This window comes from Eptatretus burgeri, chromosome 14 (assembly GCF_056783735.1).
Source record: "Eptatretus burgeri isolate ZD-2024b chromosome 14, Ebu_testis_v1, whole genome shotgun sequence".
Taxonomy (NCBI): Eukaryota; Metazoa; Chordata; class Myxini; order Myxiniformes; family Myxinidae; genus Eptatretus; species Eptatretus burgeri.
This window is the reverse complement of record NC_140974.1, coordinates 68,817,128-68,839,962: the sequence shown is the minus strand read 5'-3', so window position 1 is coordinate 68,839,962 and position 22,835 is coordinate 68,817,128. Positions and strand designations below refer to the sequence as shown.

General features: G+C 49.1%; 1 long non-coding RNA gene across 9 annotated transcripts in view; it reads right to left on the bottom strand.

Annotated features, from left to right (window-relative positions):
- Positions 1-22,835, bottom strand: part of LOC147013532 (uncharacterized) — an 80,151-nt gene that overhangs the window by 24,941 nt on the left and 32,375 nt on the right. The window contains exon 3 of one of the 9 annotated variants that reach the window (XR_015051359.1): positions 22,187-22,489. The exons of the other annotated variants lie outside the window; for them this stretch is intronic. This is a non-coding gene — a long non-coding RNA (uncharacterized LOC147013532). The remainder of the gene's footprint in view (positions 1-22,186; positions 22,490-22,835) is intronic. 9 annotated transcript variants of the gene reach the window in all.

Below are 22,835 nucleotides of genomic sequence, written 5' to 3'. Positions count from 1 at the left end.
CCACGCAGAACCATGTTACTCAACTTCCATTTGGAGGGGTGGTCCTTTGGAAGAAGGCGGAGTTCAAGGAGGGGCCTCGTGGTGGCCCTCGACCAATCGGCGTGCTACGGGTGGGGTGACCACCACTCAGGCCGCGACAGGAGGAAAGGGCTCCGCATGATGTCACCACGCCCCCGGGCCAATCAAGGAGCTTGCCGCCCGTTTTGGCCAGTGAGAGTGACGAAGAGCGATTTTTCAAGCCAAAACCAGCCAGTGAGAGAGGGAGGGTCGCGAGGAGTCCACCCCCCCTCCGAAGAGGGGGGTATAATTATAGGCGCGGTCTGCGCATTCCTGGTTGTTCTGGTCCTGGCAAGAAGTGCACGCACGGGTTCTGGTCCTGGCAAGAAGTGTGCGCACGGGTTCTGAGAGTTCTGGCAAGAAGTGGACATCTGCGTGCAAGAGAGTTCTGAAAGCGTCCGCGCACGGAGTGGTCGGTGCCACGGAGGGTCTTCTCCTGCGAGCTTTTGCCCTGCCGACTTCCGTTCGCCTGGAGCCCGGTTGTGAGGGCGTCTGGATCGTGTTTGGGGTCCAGTTCTGCCGCGAGGACCTGGTCCTTGAAGACCGCACGAGGCGGACAGGTCCGAGATAGGCCTCAATAAAGATCTGGTCCGATTATTAACCTCCGCCATCTTCGAAGATGGATGGAGGTTACTGTTTTCACCCCTTTCTGTTTGTTTGTTTGTTTGTTTGTGAACAGTATTACGGAAAAACTCCTCGACAGATTTCGACAAAACTTGGTGGAGGGGGGGGGGTTAGGTATGGTCCAAGGATCATGCCATTAAATTTTGGACTTGGTCCCCCCCCCCCAAAAAAAATTTTTTGAGAATTTTTTTTTTTTTTGCATTTCTACATGTTTTAAGTGATTTCCAACCGCCCCCACCCAAAAAAAATTGTTACCCCCCCCAAAAAAAATTTAGAGAAAATTTTTTTGTGCATTTCTACATGTTTTAAGTGATTTCCAACTCCCCCCCAAAAAAAATTGTTAGAGAAAAAAAATAATTTTTTTGCATTTCTACATGTTTAAAGTGATTTCCAACCCCCCCAAAAAAAAAAACAGAGAAAAAAAATTGTTGGAGAAATTTTTTTTTTTTTTTGCATTTCTACATGTTTTAAGTGAATTCCAACCCCCTCCCCCCAAAAATTGTGAGAGAAATTTTTTTTTTTTTTTTTGCATTTCTACATGTTTTAAGTGATTTCCACCCCCCCCCCAAAAAACATTGTTAGAGAAAAAAAATTTTTGCAACTTTTTTTTCCAACAAAATTTCGATTTCTTTTTTTTGCATTTCTACATGTTTTAAGTGATTTCCAACCTCCCCCCCCCCAACCCTCCAAAAAAAATGTTGGAGAAAAGAACTATAACTGTCAGCACTGTTGACATATTTAATGAATAAGATATAAGGTTCACTTGAGTGACCCAGCAGTATTGGCGGCGGAGGTTTTGCACTCTCCCGAGTGCTCCCCCTCTAGTTTTGGGTGTGTGCGTGTGTGTGTTCGTGGCGCCAGTCAGATAAGTAGTGAATTGTATAAGTGCCGTGCTGTATATACGTGCCTTTAATAATCGGTTTAACTCTGCTCTTGTGTGCTTCCCTCGTTTCCCAATTATTACTGTAAATAAACGTCCCCATTTGTGAAATGTTTAAGCTCGTTCCTGTCTTTTCCTCCATTGACTTAGTGTGCTGCGTGTTGGAAAATTAGCCAGGCTGTTGCCGTTGTAACGGGATATTTGGGACCGCCGGATCTCGGCGATTAAACTGCTCGGATCACACACGGATCGAGTACGCGAAGCGACTCATTCCGTACGGGTGCCGTCGAGGGTGAATTTCCCCAGTAGTTTGGACCACGTGGGTATTTAGGTAAATTGAAATTGGCAATCGACCCTACCCCACGTGGTCTGTCGATTGGCGAACTTCGGTCCAATAAGGGACCTGTACTCCGGACTTTTCCGAAGTACGATCTAAATTCCGGGCAATCGGTCGAGCCGACTCTACTGCTCCATCTGGTGGTCGTGCTCGCGGCTGACGCCTGGCCCCGCAACAATATAACCACATTTTTAACCACCAGGTGATGTGGATTTCACTCGGACACCACTCATCACAGCCTGGTGTGGGCTTAGCGGTTCGGGTGGTGGTTTAGGATCCTCGGAGTTCTGAGTTCAAGCCCCGTTTTCCGCTGAATCACCACCAGGGGGTTGACTCAGCCGGTCATCCTTCCGAGGTCGGCAAAATGAGCACCAGGTATTGCAGCCAAAAGGCTGCACACAAAGGGAAGGGGTCGTGACAGATTAAATAAATCTGGCGTTGGTGTAGCAAACGCATGATGGGCCGAATGGCCTCCTCCTGTGCCTTAAATCCTTGTAAATCTGTGGTTGTGGTGTGGTTTGTGGCACTGACAGACAAAATTAAGTCGGTAATGTTCCTGTTTTTCAGACCTTCCATGACACTCACTCGTTTTTTGTTGAAGCAAAGTTCGTGATGCGATGATAACATCGATACGATCGATCCCGATGGGGACAGCAATGACCAAGTTTGTGTGCGCTCAGCACTCTCGGGTCGAGGATTCCATGAACGCACTCGGCGAGGGGGCTTCGAAGGGGGGGGGGAGGAGCACGAGCCCACACGCTTGCTATAACTGTTGGAAAATGGTTCAAGCAGAAGAACGTGCTGAGGGCACGTTGGACAGGACCTCGCCAGGTACTGTTGGTTACCCAGACAGCTGTCAAGTGTGAAGGTAAGCCATCATGGATTCATGCATCTCATTGCAAAAGAGCATACAGGAAACCATAAGGAGAGTAGAAGAAAGACAGAAGTAGGAAAAATGGAACCGAAGGTTTATGACATGCGTAGCAGTGTTTCTAGTCAGCATGTTCATCATTGTGATAACATGGATGATAACAGACAGTGAGAGATTATTGGAATGCCGGGGAGAGCAGAATGTTCGGTATGACCAGAGCAGGGGAAACATGGAGTAGGTCGTGATAGAGTTAGAAGAGCAAAAGGAGATAAGCATTGGGACCAACTACATGAGAAAGGCATGTATGGGATAAATACCTTTTTGACCCTGAAGCACAATTATGCAATGAAGGAAAATAAAGTGAAGTATTGGGTGTGTGCCCCCTTCCTGCACTCCTCAAGAACATGATTGCCGTTAGCGGTGATCCCATTTAAAGAAATTGATTACTGTGGAGCCGGATGGTCCCATAACTATTCCCTGAATAGAACAAGTAATGAGTTATGTACGAACTTTGAGCGGTTGGTACCCTCCTGACAATTTAGTGAAGAAACACCCGTATTTCAGGATTACGTACAAACGAGATGGGTTCCTTTGCCTAACCTGGACGAATCATAGCAGTGAATTTTATGCAGGAAACTCTACCTGTAATTCTTCAATAGAGATAAACGACATGGCTGATAACCGAAAAGGCAAGAATGGAACATATGCTAAAGTAGCGTCAAATGGTACATACTTTATAGCGGGTTCAGAGCCTATCCTTGGTACCATTTCATTGGACTAGGTCCTGCTACTTGGGTTATGTGGTGCCACATAAACATCTGATCACTAACCCACTCTTTGAAGGTATTCTATGACGCAAAAGGAGCATTTCAGAAAGGGAAATTGCAGCAATGATAAATTTTCCCCGGTATGGGGTATGGGTAGCAGGGAGAGCGCTTATTGAAATGGCAGCATCATGGGAAGAATTGGGGAACCAAACTGCTGACGGCTTTGAGAAAGCCTACGCCGAGATGACGGCCCTGCGCACAATGACCATGCAAAATAGGATAGCCTTGGATATAATCTTGGCAGCCCAAGGAGGGACTTGTGCTTTAATTGAGAAAGAACTAGCAGATACCCGTCCACGACGGGTATGGGGGACAGGACGGATCACAATACTCGGTTACAGTAGTTTCTTTGGATGTTTTGCGCCACATTCAACAGCTCAGTTCATATTGGTGGCGTGTCTGGATGCCCATGGTAGTGTTTGAGACCGGTCGCTTTAGATTGTTGGCCTTAACACATAGTGTCGGATGAGTAACATGAACGATTTGACATATTCATCGTTTCTATATTACCTCCATCAACAGATTAACAACATGGCAGGATAAAAGTCGAAAATGCTGAGTTGAACAAACGTCCTGAACTCATGGACTTAGTTAAGTGAAGCACGTCATCTGGGACCCGGCTGTCGGGTTGCCGCCAAACGCTGCTGATTGTGACATCATCGATTCCCTCTGAAAATTCGATCTATATTCGATTTTTAAAATCCGCTATCACCTGCATAAATACATGGAACACATCATGTGAAGATTTCGGAAGTATGAACACAATATGTTCAGAGAAAAGTATGTTAGAAGTTCCAGGCTTACGCCCATTATATAGTCAGGTTCCTTGTGTCCATAATTTGACGTTCGTTGGAATTTTTTGGAGAGTAGCTAACCCCAACATTTTTGGAAAGCTTAAACAATACCAAAACAGAAAATCCATGTTTCACATTTTTTTCAATGGATATAATGTGGTCAAATAGGTCGTTTTGGGGTAAAAACCCGTTTTTTTAATTTCAGCTCTGAATATTCAAAATTAATCACAAGCAAGCAACTGATGATGCATGATTGTTAACTAGAGGACAGTTGTTAATATAGAACACATATATCCGTATTTTGAGCCATGGTTGCCATGGAAACGGCTATCATTTTGTCAAATTACCGTTTATTTAATTATTGCTTTCAAATCTTGAAACAAGTAACACATGAATATGGTGATCAGTGAAATGTACTTAATGTCAAATATGAGTTTGTAGCCAATTGGCATCACTGTCTCCAATGTCACTCATCATTGCCATCATCATCATCACTATCGTGGTCATGCCGTGCAATGTTTGAGTCCTCGTCATTCTCACACGAAGTGCTGCACATGCAAAGATCAGTGCATGTTAAGTTCTTGGGCCTGCAGGAACATCTCTGTGATGAACATTCTGTCTTGCACTGGCACCTTATCATCTCGATAATTGCCTTTGGTGCAGGGAGAATGTCTGTTGTCGGTTTGAGTTGACCACTCGTGTCCTTGTGGAAGCCATTCTTTAATGGATCAAGAAATGTTTGCTGAGAAATTGCTGCTTGACCCCAAACGTATGCCTGGATATGTACCCACATGATATGCTGCCTCAGAGCACCGACAGTTGGTGGTAACTTGTCATTCTCAGCCATGTTCTTACAGAAGAGATGCCACCGAAGTTCAGGGATGCTGGAAATATTGACACCACTTGGACAATAACCTGAACAGACAAATCTTGCAGAAGTTGTGTTTCGGTCCTCTGACAGTTCAGCATCCTTACAGAGCATAGCAAAGGCATCTACCATGTTGTCATCGGCCTTCAAGTAGCACTGGAACCACTTTTGCCTTACCATGTCGAGCGAACCGTCCAGTATTATCGGCACCTGTGAATGCGTGGAAGGCTGGCAATGCCTGGGCTCTCTCCTCACCTAGGGCCTTCCAGATTGGCTCGATTTTGACAATGCTAGATGCTATTGAGATAGATGTGTGTCTTGGCAGGAGATGATAGTTTGCTATGGCAAGAACCAGAGCATCCTTATCAGATGAGAATATCGTCAGCTCAATATCTCCCATGTGTTGCTGTGATGCAGCTATTGCTTGCTGGATCATCAACGTATCGGCCTCCTCATGGTTATTCGCCTCAAATTGGAGACCCCTGTTGCTCGACGTCCGCCCAGATGACGAAACGACGACCACCTTTGTTGAATCGCGGTTGTATTCTAGAGTTTTCTCTGCCAAGTACTCCGTCAGATCAGCCTTGGTTTGATCATGGGACAGAAATCGACTCATCGTGATGTGTTTGATACTGGTATCATCCTTGACCTGATATTGGACTGGTGCCTTTCCTTGACGTCGTTTGTCTCTGGTTGTGCTCTTGAGGGAATCTTGCTTGTATGTATCAAAAACAAGAATTACATGGTCGAAGCCTCTGGTCAGACTCATCACCCTATCATTGAAACATTCACTGAGGTCCTTCACCGTCACGACCATTGCTGGTTTCTTGGTCATTTTCTGGACAACTACCATTCCATCCACGACTGCGACCTTCGTGCTGGTACTGCCATCAATTACAGCATCAGCGGGTGCTGGTTCCAGTGTGTGGCATCAAGCTCATCTTCTGGTAAAGATGGTTCCTTGTTGGCAAACTTCTCCAAGTTGTGGATGAGCTTCGACTTGTCGGTGCATGACAGTAAGCTACCATTTGGTGCAAACAGGGCCGTCGGTGTCACAGTGAATTCAAAGTTGCCAATTGCATCCTTCTGGTCGATGTCCCTGCTGGATCTGGAGAGTACCATCAGTCTACCATACAAATCCTTGGTTTCTTTTAGATCTACTGTCTTGTCCCTGATCTTGATTGCTGGTGTTGTATTGCCAGACATGTACATTCTGTTCTTCTCCTTCTTCACTTGCGCCCATAGGCTGACATCACCATTGATCTGTTTAGCAACAAAATCCTCATAGAGATTCTGTCCCGTTTCATCAATGTTCAGTATCTGTGGTACAAATTCTTCTGGCACATAAGCTGGGTGACCACATTGAAGAGCTGGTTACCCTCAACTTCAAATGGATTTTTATGATTAAGTATGGCAGCTTTGATTCGGTCAATTGCATTGTGTTCAGGCTTGACGACACTTGGAGACAGGCCATGGTGCTCAGTGATCTCACTTTCCTTCAGACCAAACTGTCTCTTAAACTTGCAAGACAGGCGTGACAGTTCAGGTGCAGCCAAAAAGAATCGCTGTCTGGCATTTGCATTATTTGATATGCCAATCAGATCAGAGTGAACCTTCAGCAACCTGTTCGGATGTTCAACAGCGTGATCTGCTCCGATCGATACAAATGGGATAGTATTCTTGGTGACCGAAATATTGCCTTCTTCGAGCTCCCTCCAGGTCTCTGGATGGCTGGTCTTAAGCGCATACATGTCACATGTGTACCTTGGCCAGAGCTGCTTGTACTTGATTCTGTCCATGGCAAAAAATATCTTGCTGAGTTCTTCACTGGCTTGAAGATGAAGGTTTAAGTCGGCATTCCGAGATGCTGCAACAAAATGCAGAATTGCCTCTACTCTGTGGAGATAGTTCATCACGGCCTTGAACATGGCATTCTTTGAGCGGCTGGCCTCCCATTCCTGAAGTCTCTCAAACAAGGTCTCATTGATGATGACGGAGCAGACAGTTGCTGGCTTGCTGCACCGATTCAGATTTCAGTGCTTTGTCATGTTCTCCACAAGCAGTTTGAACTGTATCCGTTGCAACAACGCAGACTTCCTTGAGATGCGGATTGTCCTTGAAGAATTCTTCTATTGCCATTTCAGAGAGTGCCACATATGAGTATATGTGAGCTTGAAGTGAGCGTTTGTAATGGGTGCATTTCAGAATCTGTCTTGTGGTTTCAGATCCATACACATCGGCTTCCATCCAAGCATCGTCTATGCCAGAGTTCTCTATGGATGCACCCAGACCTCTCAGTGCAGCCATGACGACATGGAGCTCTCCCAATCTGGGAACGATTATGCCTTTTAAGTCAGGCCGAGCATCCAGTAGCTGAATTACCTTCTCATAGAGGGCCAAGTCACAGGAAATGACAGTCGGGTGATCTTTCCCAACAGCAAGCTATTTCAATCTGCGACATTGGTCTAACACAGTCATTAGCGTTGACCACTCTTGTGCTACCTCAGGCATCAGAGGCAGAGCTCCGATCTGCATCACCGACAACGGGCGTGTTGGAAGGAGAGAGTTGTAGCCAGCCCAATAAGGGAGTTTTGTAAGATTCCTTTCTGTGTTTATTCTGGAGAGAGCCAACGCTAAGACCCATCCCAGGTGTGTCAGCTGGTAGTGTTTGTCAACCCCCATCTTATTGACTGTGAACTCAACCATACCTTCTCTTGAGGACTATGACCCTGTAACCGGTTTTGGCTTGTTACATGGTATTATTTCTGTATGATGCGGAGTAACAGTCAAGTTTGTTGCTTCTGTGATCTGTAGAGGGGACGCTATCGTCTCTCCAGCACCATCTGCCTTCTGAAACACTACTATAATGGTTCCATGAGTTGCGTCTTTGCCATTAGGAGTATCCTCAGCAAAGTCAGTATTGTCGAAGCCAAAGACCGGAAGTCGTCCTCGCTTGAGAATTGGTGGAACATACAGTCCTTGGAATAGTGTGGTATTTTTAACCACAGCATTTGCAATCGATGTCTCAAGAAGCAAGATACGGCTGTATGGAACGCCGTACCCCTGTGCATTGAGAAGGTCTACCATCTTTTTATTCCTTGTGTCATGGTGGACGGTGAGAGCCGTACCGATAAGCGTTTTTCACCCCAAAACGACCTTTCCAAAAGTTGAAAAAATGTGAAACATCATTTTCTTATTTAAATAGATTTTAAACTTCTCAAAAATCTATAGGTTTGCTACTCTCCAAAAAATTCCAACGAAATTACACAAGGAACCTGACTAATATGATGTTGCCCCGACATTCCGGATAACTCTGAAAAGATCCATGACATGGTACAACATGTAAATAAGGTAGCTGCGAAATACCATAATTACATTAAAGGATGGGAATTTGGATCCTGGTTAAAGGGAATGTTTGGTGAATGGGGAGCATAAATTCTCCATATATAGTTGATTGGACCTCATGATATCCGTTGCTGCTGTTATCATAGCATGCATAAAAGCAATAGTGTGTGTGTGTGTGTGTGTGTGTGTGTGTGTGTGTGTGTGTGTGTGTGTGTGTGTGTGTGTGTGTGTGTGTGTGTGTGTGTGTGTGTGTGTGTGTGTGTGTGTGTGTGTGTGTGTGTGTGTGTGTGACAAAATTTGCCACAGTGACAACGATGGTGGTGCATTAAGTTTTTCTGGACCGAGCATTTTTAAACGACCATGAAGATCCAGAAAACCCAGAAAATAAGGAACCTTGTGTAAAATTTGGCCAAGACCGTGTTGGTGGATTTTAAGGAAAACACGAAAATGCAAGCACATGTGCCCCTGAGAATGATGAAAGCCCTTTTGAAACAATTCAACAATTGTTGCAAAAGAACCAAACACAGTTGGATGATTGTGATGAAGGGACGTGAGTCACTAAAGAAACTGAAGGGGAAAAATAATTTGAGTGGCTTGCTCAAATAAAAGATGATTAGTATGGTCAGAAAAGATGATTGCCTATTGGATGTATTGTTGTGGGCCGGAGGTCGGTGGCGATAAACGACCACTAGGTGGAGCAGTAGAGTCGTCTCCCACCGAACACATGGAATTTAGGTTGTGACTCTCGGATAAGTCCGAGAGTTCACGGGTACCTTAGCGGACCGTGGTCGCCAATATTTTGATGGCGTGGGGTAGGGTTAATTGCCTAATTTCAATATACCTAAATACCCACGTCGTCCAACTACTGGGGAAAACCACACCCTTGACGGACCTTGGGTGGAACAGACCGTATCCCGATCCGGGTGTAAATCGAGCGGGGATTACCAATATCCGTCAGTCCAAAGGACAACTTATCGGCCCAAACGGCCTTACTATTTCTCAATACACACTTTGCTCGGCCAATGAAGGAAAGCACGAACAACGAATTGGAACAACGAACTGGAACATTTAACAGGGGTTTAGTTATAACAATAATCGGGGAAGGGGAAGAGCACAAAAAGAGCAGAGTTATCACGAATAAAAGAAATGCAAACGATGTACAATGAACAAACACTTAACAATTTCTACTTATACAGACTGGCGCCACACACACACACCTAAAGAAATGGTGGCCGCGGCCTGTATTTGCACCTGCCCGCCTCGTGCGGTCTGCTCAAGCTTGTCCGGTGGGGGGACTCGAACCCACCGCCAACAACGCAGCACCAAGCACCAAGCACCAGGGACCCAGAACGGCGCCACGGATGCCAGCCACCACGGGCACCCACCAGATGAGAATGCCAGCAGGCAAGACGAGGCGAACCTTCCTGCTTTCGACGAGGCGAACCTTCTTGCTCTCGTCGAGGAGAGCCTTCTTGCTCTCGTCGAGGCGAACCTTCTTGCTCTCGTCGAGGCGAACCTTCTTGCTCTCGTTGAGGCGAACATTCTTGCTCTCGTCGAGGCGAAACTTCTTGCTCTCGTCGAGGCGAACGTTCTTGCTCTCGTCGAGGCGAACCTTATTGCTCTCGTCGAGGCGAACCTTCTTGCTCTCGTTGAGGCGAACCTTCTTGCTCTCGTCGAGGCGAACGTTCTTGCTCTCGACGAGGCGAACCTTCTTGCTCTCGTCGAGGCGAACCTTCTTGCTCTCGTCGAGGCGAACGTTCTTGCTCTCGTCGAGGCGAACCTTCTTGCTCTCGTCGAGGCGAACGTTCTTGCTCTCGTCGAGGCGAACGTTCTTGCTCTCGTCGAGGCGAACGTTCTTGCTCTCGTCGAGGCGAACCTTCTTGCTCTCGTCGAGGCGAACCTTCTTGCTCTCGTCGAGGAGAACCTTCTTGCTCTCGTCGAGGCGAACCTTCTTGCTCTCGTCGAGGCGAACCTTCTTGCTCTCGTCGAGGTGAACCTTCTTGCTCTTGTCAAGGCGAACTTTGCTTGCTTGCCATGCCACGGCTCGCCACGTCTTATCCCCCCCCTCCCCCCGCGGGTCGAGGGCACCGCTCTGAGGGACTTGCCTCCGGATTGGACGAGGGGTTGTCGGGTGACTCGTGACCGCCCTTCATTGGTCGGGCAAAACACTCCCTCTGGCTGGGCGGGGCCACCCCTGCGGTGGTCAGCCCCCCTGATTGGCTGGGGCGTGCGTGCGATGCTCACCCTTCGCTCATTGGCTGGAGGAAACGCTCTATGCCCCCCTCGGGGTGGAGCCTCGATCCGAAGCGACGGAGGCTCCGCCCACGCCCTCATCCAAAAACACGTGGGCAATGGCGACCGGGTTGAGTGCGGGTTGGCGTCGCTGTTGTTGTAGATGTTGTTGTAGATTTAATAAAAACCTAACTAAAAAATAACTCATAGCGCACACACGAAATTCCCATTAGACATAGGGGATGGATTCTAACTATAAACACATACTTATCTAAATAACTAAGCTTAGGGACTGCTGTCTGTCTGTGTGCAAATGGCTTCCAGATTTGTAACAGTATATGTTCGATGTGCATCGGGTTCTTTTCTTTCAGGTTGCTTTGGCACCCAAACTCTGTGGAAAAGATCGGAAGGGGAGGTGGTGGCACCCCGGGGTTGCATCCACTTGCAAGGATGTTAATCCACCACGGAGTGCGTCTGGGTGATGCTGTGGAACCGGACCTGCTGCTAGCCAAAGACAAATATAATTTTTTTAGGTTTGTTCTGCATCAACAAAACGGGGGGATTGTGGAAAAATAAACTTTAATTGAACTTGTGCTGGGGTAATACACTAATTAGCCTCAGTAAAGCATGTGTGCACTCTCTCGTCCAGGCCAGCTGGAGCCAGGACTACATAAGGAGCTGTTTTCATGATTTTACTTTACAAAACACTCTGTACTTTGTCAAAGCACGACAGGAGGGGAGGGAATGGGGATGGGGGGGGGGAGGGAATGGGGAGGGAATGGGGATGGGGATGGGAGGGAATGGGGAGGGGAGGGGAGGGAATGGAATGGCAAGGAAGCACAATGGGAGGGGGGGATGGGGAGGGGAGGGAATGGTAAGGAAGCACGAGGGGAGGGAATGGGAAGGCAGTATACCATGGCATTACTGGGCGATAAAACACATCCAAACAGCAGTGTTTTCCTTCTAACTGCCATGTTCTATATAAAACCGGGCGGTAACATTTAAAAATCAAAATACTATTTGGTAAAGGCCTACCTGCATACAGTGTGTACGTACGTACACACACACACACACACACACACACACACACACACACACACACACACACACACACACACACACACACACACACACACACACACACACACACACACACACACACACGTTCATGGTTCGCGAGACGGTTGCATCACCTCCTGCACAACGCCATGCATCACGGGCCCAAGTTCGGGTTCAGATCGCACGGCCACGAAACCCGCGCACCGCACACACATAACCCAGAACATGCACGAACACACACACACAAACACACACGCACACACACACACACACACACACACACACACACACACACACACACACACACGCACACACACACACACACACACACGCACACACACACACACACACACACACACACACACACACACACACACACCCCACGGCCAGTCATTTGTTCCCATTTCCACCACGTCCATGTGTGTTGTCTACATACCTCTTCTAATGTAGTAGATAGTAGAAAAATCGTGCAAATTATGATACAAGCATCAAATTTGGCACGTTTGTTCTCCAGGTGATTCTAATCAAATCTGCCTGATTGGCCATTTGAAAATCCAAATTTTGAAAAATTTGAAAAAAAAGATAAAAAAAAAAACTTCAAAAAATTTGAAGTCACAGCTGGCTGAAATTCTTGAAGCGCAAGTGAACATCCCAGACAGAGAACCAAGGGGAGATGCAGTCATCATCGATGGCTCAGTACTTATCAATGCCCTACCTCCACGCACTTCAAAGATATTTGATGACTATGCCAAAGAAGAAATCATCCCAAAGGTGGAATCCTATGGTGCCAGGTATGAGAGGGTGGACGTAGTGTTTGATGTGTACAAGAAGTCAAGTCTGAAGTCCGAGGCAAGTTGGAAAAGGGGGCAAGGAATCAGAAGAAGTGACAGGAACCAGTAAGACCACAAGTAACTGGAGAAGCTTTCTTCGAGATGACAGCAACAAGACTGAGCTGTTTCACTTCCTTGCGGAAAAGATGTGTGAAGCACAGATGACAAGCACAGTCATTGTCACAAAAGGAGAAGATGCCATTAGCAACACAAGGAAGTCACTGGATGCTGTGTCTCCATGTTGTCATGAAGAAGCTGACACTCGAATATTTGTACACGCCAGGGATGCAACGACGGATGGTAGCAAGTCCATTATCATTAAAGCTCATGACACAGACGCACTAGTCATAGCAATATCTGTACTGCCATCCTTACAGGAACTAGGTCTTGAGAACATGTGGATTGCCTTTGGCCAAGGAGCCAAGGCGCGATGGATTCCAGTCCATGAGGGAGTTTCTGCAATTGGGCCTGAGAAAGCTAGAGGGATCCCATACTTCCATGCGTTCACTGGATGTGACGTCGTGTCTGCCTTCCGCGGTAAAGGGAAGAAAACGGCATGGCAGACTTGGAATGTCTTTGATGATGTTTCTGAAACATTCACCAATCTCAGCCAGCATCCAACATTGATTCGTGATCTTGACTTTTTTGAAGTATTTTTTTATTCTTTTTTCAAATTTTTCAAAATTTGGATTTTCAAATGGCCAATCAGGCAGATTTGATTAGAATCCCCTGGAGAACAAATCTGCCAAATTTGATGCTTGTATCATCAGTTGCACGATTCCTCTCAAAAATTGCTGTTATCTGCCCCACTATTTGTTTGCAGAAACGACCGACTATGAATATATTGGTGGAGCTATAATAGTATATTTATATTTATAATTAAGATTTTGTAATGTTCGCAAATCGCCCAAAAACGGAAAACAACAAACTGCGGATGTAATTACCGAAAAAACGGACCCCCTGTCGACTGTGCCGTCATGGATTCCAAAAACAGGTTAATAAGCACGGCGTTTCACTCAATGATGTCACACTTTCTACACAGTCCATCATCTTCTCTCCACTCAATATTAATCGTCCGAACAGTAGAAAAAGTTACCTTTAATGCTTCGCTTAAATAAATACACTAAGTAATAAAAATCGGTAATTTGTTTAAAATTTTCAGATTTGACTCCAGATTTTGACACTAATTTTGTTCACCAGATCCAATTCTCAAATCCGATATAATATTTTGATTATATACTTTAATTAGTCCGGGAGAGTGGAAAGAGAGTGGAAAGAGAGTGGAAAGAGAGTGGAAAGAGAGTAAGAGAGAGTGAAAGAGAGAGTGAGAGTGAGAGTGAGAGTGAGAGTGAGAGTGAGAGTGAGAGTGAGAGTGAGAGTGAGAGTGAGAGTGAGAGTGAGAGTGAGAGTGAGAGAGAGAGAGAGAGAGAGAGAGAGAGACAGAGAGAGAGAAAGAGAGAGAGAGAGAGAGAGAGAGAGAGAGAGAGAGAGAGAGAGAGAGAGAGAGAGAGAGAGAGAGAGAGGCCTTCGGTGAATTAGGCTTTAATTTGCTTGATTGAAGCCATCTCTACAATCACAAACAAAAAGGTTCATCAACAATCGACTACAGCAAAGTATAATGATAATTAACCAGCAAACACACAGAGCTAGGTACACTCTCAACTCTCACCGTTTAAGCCTCAGTGGACTACAACGCCAGTCAACGACGAGACCCGTGGGACCATCCTTTAGTCACAGCAGTTTTCCGCGAGCTCCACAAGCAAGTCACACGTCACGAAGTGCGGCTTCGTCTTCTTTAATTTCACCACAGAGGGTAGATCGTGTTTCCAAATGGAGGCATGCTTGAATAGGCCAAACAAAATGGCGAATTAATACTCCCATCGAGTGTGAGCGAGGAGTCTGAGGGTGTCCAAGGATTCGCCTCATGAAGGATATAATTAAATAATCCATTAATCATCTTCAAAATAAGTGTTTTCATTAACCCAAACACCCAATTTTCACTCTTGCACTTCCTTGGAGTTTTCTTAGTGTACATGCAAAGTTTCAGGATGTTCGGTTTTATGGTTTTGTAATTATGGAAGAGACAGACACTGACACACTGACACACATACATATCCACATACACAGACACACACATACACATGCACAGACACACACATGCATATACACATGCACAGACACACATACACCACACCGGCACACAGCCACACCGTCACAGCCACACCATCACACCGTCACACAGTTGCACCATCACACCGTCACACCATCACACCGTCACACCGGCACACAGCCACACCGGCACACAATCACACAGCTACACCGGCACACCATCACACAGCCACACCATCACACTGGCACACCAACACACAGCCACACCATCACACCGTCACACAGCCACACCATCACACCGGCACACAGCCACACCGGCACACAATCACACAGCCACACCATCACACCGGCACACCATCACACAGCCACACCATCACACCGGCACACCATCACACAGCCATACCATCACACCAGCACCCGTCACACAGCCACACCATCACACAGCCACACCATCACACCGGCACACCATCACACCGGCACACCATCACACAGCCACACCATCACACCGGCACACCATCACACAGCCACACCGTTACACCATCACACCGGCACACCGGCACACAGCCACACCATCACACCGTCACACCGTCACACCGGCACACCATCACACAGCTGCACCGTTACACCGTCACACCGGCACACCATCACACAGCCACACAGTCACACCTTCACACAGCCACACCAGCACACCATACCATCACACAGCCGCACTGGTACACCATCACACCATCACATAGCCACACCAGCACACCATCCACAGCCACACCCGCACACCATCACACAGCCACACCATCACACAGCCACACCATCACACCGGCACACCATCACACAGCCACCCCATCACACAGCCACACCATCCACAGCCACACCGGCACACCATCACACTGGCACACCACACAGCTACACCATCACACAGCCACACCATCACACAGTTGCACCATCACACCGTCACACCATCACACCGTCACACCGGCACACAGCCACACCGGCACACAATCACACAGCTACACCGGCACACCATCACACAGCCACACCATCACACTGGCACACCAACACACCATCACACTGGCACACCAACACACCATCACACAGCCACACCATCACACCGTCACACAGCCACACCATCACACCGGCACACAGCCACTCCGGCACACAATCACACAGCCACACCATCACACCGGCTCACCATCACTCATCCACACCATCACACCGGCACACCATCACACAGCCATACCATCACACCAGCACCCGTCACACAGCCACACCATCACACCGGCACACAGCCACACCATCACAATGGGACACCATCAAACAGCCAAAGCACCACACCGGCGCACCATCACACAGCCTCAACGTTACACCATCACACCGGCAAACCGGCACACAGCCACACCATCACACCGTCACACCGTCACACCGGCACACCATCACACAGCTGCACCGTTACACCGTCACACCGGCACACCATCACACAGCCACACAGTCACACCTTCACACAGCCACACCGGCACACCATACCATCACACAGCCACACTGGTACACCATCACACCATCACATAGCCACACCAGCACACCATCCACAGCCACACCGGCACACCATCACACAGCCACACCATCACACAGCCACACCATCACACAGCCACACCATCACACAGCCACCCCATCACACAGCCACCCCATCACACAGCCACACCATCACACCATCCACAGCCACACCGGCACACCATCACACAGCCACACCATCACACAGCCACACCATCACACTGGCACACCATCACACTGGCACACCATCACACAGCCACACCATCACACCGGCACACCATCACACAGCCACACCATCACACCGGCACACCATCACACAGCCACACCATCACACACTCTCTGCTCCCTCCCTCCCTCCATCTCCCACCACTCGTTTCTTCATCTCACACTCCACTTCTCCCCCAACCTGGTGTTGCTTTAACGGTCTACGTGGCTGGCTCTTGATATTAGAATCTTGTGTTTGAACCCCTGTTCCGTTAAATAAGACCAAGTGGGTTTACTCGGCCCGTCGTTCTTCCGAGGTCGATAAAATGAATGTGAAGCCTGTGCCTGCTGGTTGCATCATTACTCTCCCAGTAATGATGTAACTCGCAGGCACAAGTTGCACACAAAATGATAATGAACTTCCCTCCCCATTATTCTACTGTTCACTTCCCATTCACATCGTCCCAAAGCTTGATCCCTCTTTCCTTGATTATTTTGTCTAGATTATTTGGCCTCACTCCCAGAATCGGTACGTTGCCGGGTCCGTACATCGACGGCGCCAATGACGTGCTTCTCCACAGGTTCTGCAGTCCGCAGACCACCCTCGCCAATCATGTTTTGCTCCATGGGGGTCGGTTCTGGTTTACCACGTGGGGGTAGGTTCTGGTTTACCACGTGGGGGTAGGTTCTGGTTTACCCCGTGGGGTAGGTTCTGGTTTTCCCCGTGGGGGTAGGTTCTGGTTTACCCCGTGGGGGTCGGTGATGGTTTGCCCCGTGGGGGTAGGTTCTGGTTTACCCCGTGGGGGTAGGTTCTGGTTTGCCCCATGGGGTCGGTTCTGGTTTCCCCCTGAGGGTCGGTTCTAGTTTACCTCATGGGGGTAGGTTCTGGTTTGCCCCGTGGGGGGAGGTTCTGGTTTACCCCCTGGGAGTAGGTTCTGGTTTTCCCCGTGGGGGGAGGTTCTGGTTTACCCCCTGGGAGTAAGTTCTGGCTTGCCCCATGGGGATCGGTTCTGGTTTCCCCCTGGGGGTCGGTTCTGGTTTGCCCCGTGGGGGGAGGTTCTGTTTGCCCAATGGGGGTCAGTTCTGGTTTACCCTGTGGGGGTAGGTTCTGGTTTCCCCCTGGGAGTGGGTTCTGGTTTGCCCCATGGGGGTAGGTTCTGGTTTGCCCCATGGGGGGAGGTTCTGTTTGCCCCTGGGGGTAGGTTATGGTTTGCCCCATGGGGGGAGGTTCTGTTTGCCCCAAGGGGGTCGATTCTGGTTTCCCCCGTGGGGGGAGGTTCTGGTTTACCCCGTGGGGGGAGGTTCTGGTTTGTCCCATGGGAGAAGGTTCTGGTTTACCCCATGGGAGTAGGTTCTGGTCTACCCCGTGGGGGGAGGTTCTGGTTTACCCCATGGGGGGAGGTTCTGGTTTGCTCCATGGGGGTAGGTTCTGGTTTACCCCGTGGGGGTAGGTTCTGGTTTACCCCATGTGGGGAGGTTCTGGTTTGCCCCATGCGGGTCGGTTCTGGTTTACCCTGTGGGGGGAGGTTCTGGTTTGCCCCGTGGCGGTAGGTTCTGGTTTACCCCATGGGGGAGGTTCTGGTTTGCCCTGTGGGGGTAGGTTATGGTTTACAAAGTGGGGGTAGGTTCTGGTTTGGTCCATGGGGGTAGGTTCTGGTTTACCCCATGCGGGTCGGTTCTGGTTTGCCCCCTGGGGGGAGGTTCTGGTTTACCCTGTGGGGGTAGGTTCTGGTTTGCCTTGTGTGGGTCAGTTCTGGTTTGCCCCATGGAGGTCAGTTCTGGTTTCCCCCTGGGGGTCGGTTCTAGTTTACCCCATGAGTGTAGGTTCTGGTTTGGTCCATGGGGGTAGGTTCTGGTTTGTCCCGTGGGGGGAGGTTCTGGTTTACCCCGTGGGGGAGGTTCTGGTTTTCCCCATGGGGGTCGGTTCTGGTTTGCCCCATGGGGGGAGGTTCTGGTTTACCCCATGGGGGAGGTTCTGGTTTTCCCCATGGGTGTAGGTTCTAGTTTGCCCTGTGGGGGTAGGTTTTGGTTTGCACCCATGGGGGTCGGTTCTGGATTGCCCCATGGGGGTAGGTTCTGGTTTGCCCTGTCGGGGTTGGTTCTGGTTTACCCCATGGGGGTCGGTTCTGGTTTTCCCCGTGGGGGTAGGTTCTGGTTTGCCCCATGGGGGTCGGTTCTGTTTGCCCCTGGGGGTAGGTTATGGTTTGCCCCATGGTGGGAGGTTCTGTTTGCCCCAAGGGGGTCGATTCTGGTTTCCCCCGTGGGGGGAGGTTCTGGTTTACCCCGTGGGGGGAGGTTCTGGTTTGTCCCATGGGAGAAGGTTCTGGTTTACCCCGTGTGAGTAGGTTCTGGTCTACCCCATGGGGGGAGGTTCTGGTTTACCCCATGGGGGGAGGTTCTGGTTTGCTCCATGGGGGTAGGTTCTGGTTTCCCCGTGGGGGTAGGTTCTGGTTTCCCCTTGGGGGTCGGTTCTAGTTTCCCCCTGGGGGTCGGTTCTAGTTTACCCCATGGGGGTAGGTTCTGGTTTGCCCCTTGGGGGGAGGTTCTGGTTTACCCCGTGGGAGTAGGCTCTGGTTTGCCCCGTGGGGGGAGGTTCTGGTTTACCCCCTGGGAGTAAGTTCTGGTTTACCCCGTGGGGGTAGGTTCTGGTTTCCCCCTGGGAGTTGGTTCTGGTTTACCCCGTGGGGGTAGGTTCTGGTTTCCCCCTGGGGGTAGGTTCTGGTTTGCCCCATGGGGGGACGTTCTGTTTGTCCCATGGGGGTCAGTTCTGGTTTGCTCTGTGGGGGTAGGTTCTGGTTTTCCCCATGGGGGTCGGTTCTGGTTTGCCCCATGGGGATCGGTTCTGGTTTGCCCCGTGGGAGTAGGTTCTGGTTTGCCCCGTGGGGGTCAGTTCTGGTTTGCCCCGTGGGGGTAGGTTCTGGTTTTCCCCATGGGGGTAGGTTCTGGTTTGCCCCGTGGGGGTCGGTTCTGGTTTGCCCCATGGGGGTCGGTTCTGGTTTGCCCTGTGGGGGTCGGTTCTGGTTTGCCCCGTGGTGGTCGGTTCTGGTTTGACCCGTGGGGGTAGGTTCTGGTTTGCCCCATGGGGGTCGGTTCTGATTTACCCCATGGGGTAGGTTCTGGTTTACACCATGGGGTAGGTTCTGGTTTGCCCCATGGGGGGAGGTTCTGGTTTACCCCGTGGGGGAGGTTCTGGTTTTCCCCATGGGTGTAGGTTCTAGTTTGCCCTGTGGGGGTAGGTTTTGGTTTGCCCCATGGGGGTCGGTTCTGGATTGCCCCATGGGGGGTAGGTTCTGGTTTGCCCCGTCGGGGTTGGTTCTGGTTTGCCCCGTGGGGGTCGGTTCTGGTTTACCCCGTGGGGGGAGGTTCTGGTTTACCCCGTGGGGATAGGTTGTGGTTTACCCCATGGGGGAAGGTTCTGGTTTGCCAGACCGCCGCAGTCCCTCTCATTCCATGCTCCCTCCCAAGCTACAATAAACCCGGACTTGCTCCTCACATTGTGATCCCTCGTCCTCAGAATCATTGATTTCAGGTGAACATGACGTGCATTGTTCGTTTGAAAAATCCACGTTGGTGTGTTGTTGGAGTTATCTGAGTTTTCAAACAGGTATATTTAATAAACACAAAAGGAAGCCAAATTATTTGGGGACCAATGAAGGAACAGAGTTCTTCACAGAGTATTCATTAATTTTCTTTAAAATAACAGTATTACATTGTACAGCACAATTATAACGTTGTAATTGAGAATTTTCATGGCACATTGAGAGAGACTGTATTAAACAATCACTCATCTCAATCATCAGAAATGGGGTTTTTCTATTGAACAGATTGGAGATGATTCCCAAACTCCAGTCCATTCGTCCACAACCCTAACATGATGCTTTGAAAAGTCGATGAACGTGATAAAACCAACATTCAAAGTTGGTGATATTGTTCAGACTTATCAATGGAAATGACAATTTGAAAGGGAATGAATGTACCAAGAGAGGGACAGGTGATCTTTTCTAGTAATTGTTGAAATTTCAATCAATCTTCACTGAACTTACAAATTATACTATTTGAATCGAAATGAAATTTTCGGCTCATTTTATGCTCAAGAATTACAAGAGATAAAATCCATTTCATTAAAGTTTATTCAGAAGTGATAAAATGCAGCAATAAAGACAGGTAATAGAGGTAATCCCTCCAGGTAATCCCCTCCTCCAAATTGTAGGTAATCCCCTCCAATCCAAACCAAAGCCTGGTGAGATGATGCTCAAGAGGACAATTGGGGTTGAACCTCCCTCTGTGATCCACCACAGTGGGTACCCGAGGACCAAGGCCCGGATTATGGGGAGTATTGTGCAAGGGTTGGTTAGTTCACACCTTTGACCTTGACCCTCAACCTTTTTTTTTTTTTTCTTTCCAGTAAATAAATCGAGGTGCACCCCACCACCTACTCTGTCACGTTCCGGTGCACCCACACCCACTCTTGATCCCCTCTCGCCTTGGTACACTCCCCTCCCCTCTGGTACACTCACATCCACCCTTGGTCCCTCTCCCCCTCCCATTCGTCATCCTCACCTTCCAAGTGCACCCCAACCCTTCCCGATTGGTACCCAACTCCCCCGCCTCTGGTACACCCACTCCATCCCCCAATACACCACATTTCAACTCTCCACAGATATACCTAACCTCCACCCATTCCTGGTATACCCACCCACGGTCCCCTCGGTACACCCAACCTCTCCCTTCATTCTGTATACCCCCCCCCCCACCGCGATAAACCCCACACCTTCCTCCACCTTCGTACATACCCCACATCTCTCCCCGGTCACCCCCTACTCCATTCAGGCACACCAACATCCACCCTTGGTACCCCTCCCTGGTGGTGTACTCACATCCACCCTCTGGTACACAACCATGCCCCTTCCTCCATCCTGTACATGCTGCCCCCCAGGTACGTCCACACTCGCTCCGCGCCCCCCCCAGGTACATCCACACTTTTTTCCCCACAGGTACCTTTATTTTCTATTACACTCCCCTCTTTCCCCTGGTACATCCTCCCCCCCACCCGACCCCAGACTATCCCCTCCCCCATTCCGATGCACTCACATCAACCCTTTGTTCCCCCACCCTCTTGGTACACCCATCTCTCTCCGGTACATCCACATCTTCCTTTGGTACCCCTCCCCCCATACAGCGCCAGTCCCACACCCCATCTGTACCCCTCCAGCGAACACCATTCCATTCTGATTGGTACCCAACTCCCCCACCTCTGGTACACCCCACCCCATCCCCCAATGCACCACACCTCCACCCGCTGCAGATATACCCAACCTCCACTCACTCCTGGTAAACCCCATCTGCACCCACACCATCCGCCAGCACACACCCCTTGCACATCTGCCCCGATTCACTCCACCATTGCCGTGTGGGCTTGAATCTCGATTCAGCAAGAACACTGTCATATGCAGGGTAGTGCGTCAACGCGGCCATTATAGAGAGTGAGTCACCGGAACGGTATGCCAGCACTCACTGCCTGTCAGCGGATATCCAAGAGAAGATCAGTCCTTAAAAGTGTTTGTAACAGATATGAGAACAGGGAAAACCTCCTAACTTGGGCCTCACCACGAGGGGTTGATATAGACCTTTGGGAGGACTCCGTTACACCTTCTCATCACACCCGCTCAAGGACATGAAAACCAATGGGGGGTGAGTTCTTGCCGGCACCATGAACAAATCCCCTGCAGGGGGCAATGCATCAGCCACACTCTCAGCAATGATGTAAATGTGCAGCCACGTGCTACCAATGGATGAAGCTTCAACGATGGGATGAACATCACAAGATGATCAACGCATTCCTTGAATTGTTGTTTGGGTCAGTTCACCATTCTTCGTTTTGAAGTTGAAAACATGATGCTCGGTCATGTGCTGGGGGTTGGGTGGAGGGGATGGGGTAATACATCACTGTAATCTGTATGTCCAGGGAAAGTGAACAAAACCCAGAGAACACGTTATTATGACACAAATGCACTCTGACATTCTGAAAGGGATATTGGGTAATTTGCAATTCACTCCACATGCTACAAGTACCATTGTTCACAAGAGCTTCTCCACGCTTGAGATTGTGCGAGAGAGCACGTGGTCAGGTCGCCAGGAAAACCTTTTCTCGAACTTTCTCCACTTTCTTAGATGACCTAGGTACTGTAGCACATGTTGTGCAATTCTGATGAGGTTAGCATCACTCATTGTTATATCAAGTTTGACAGAAGAGGTG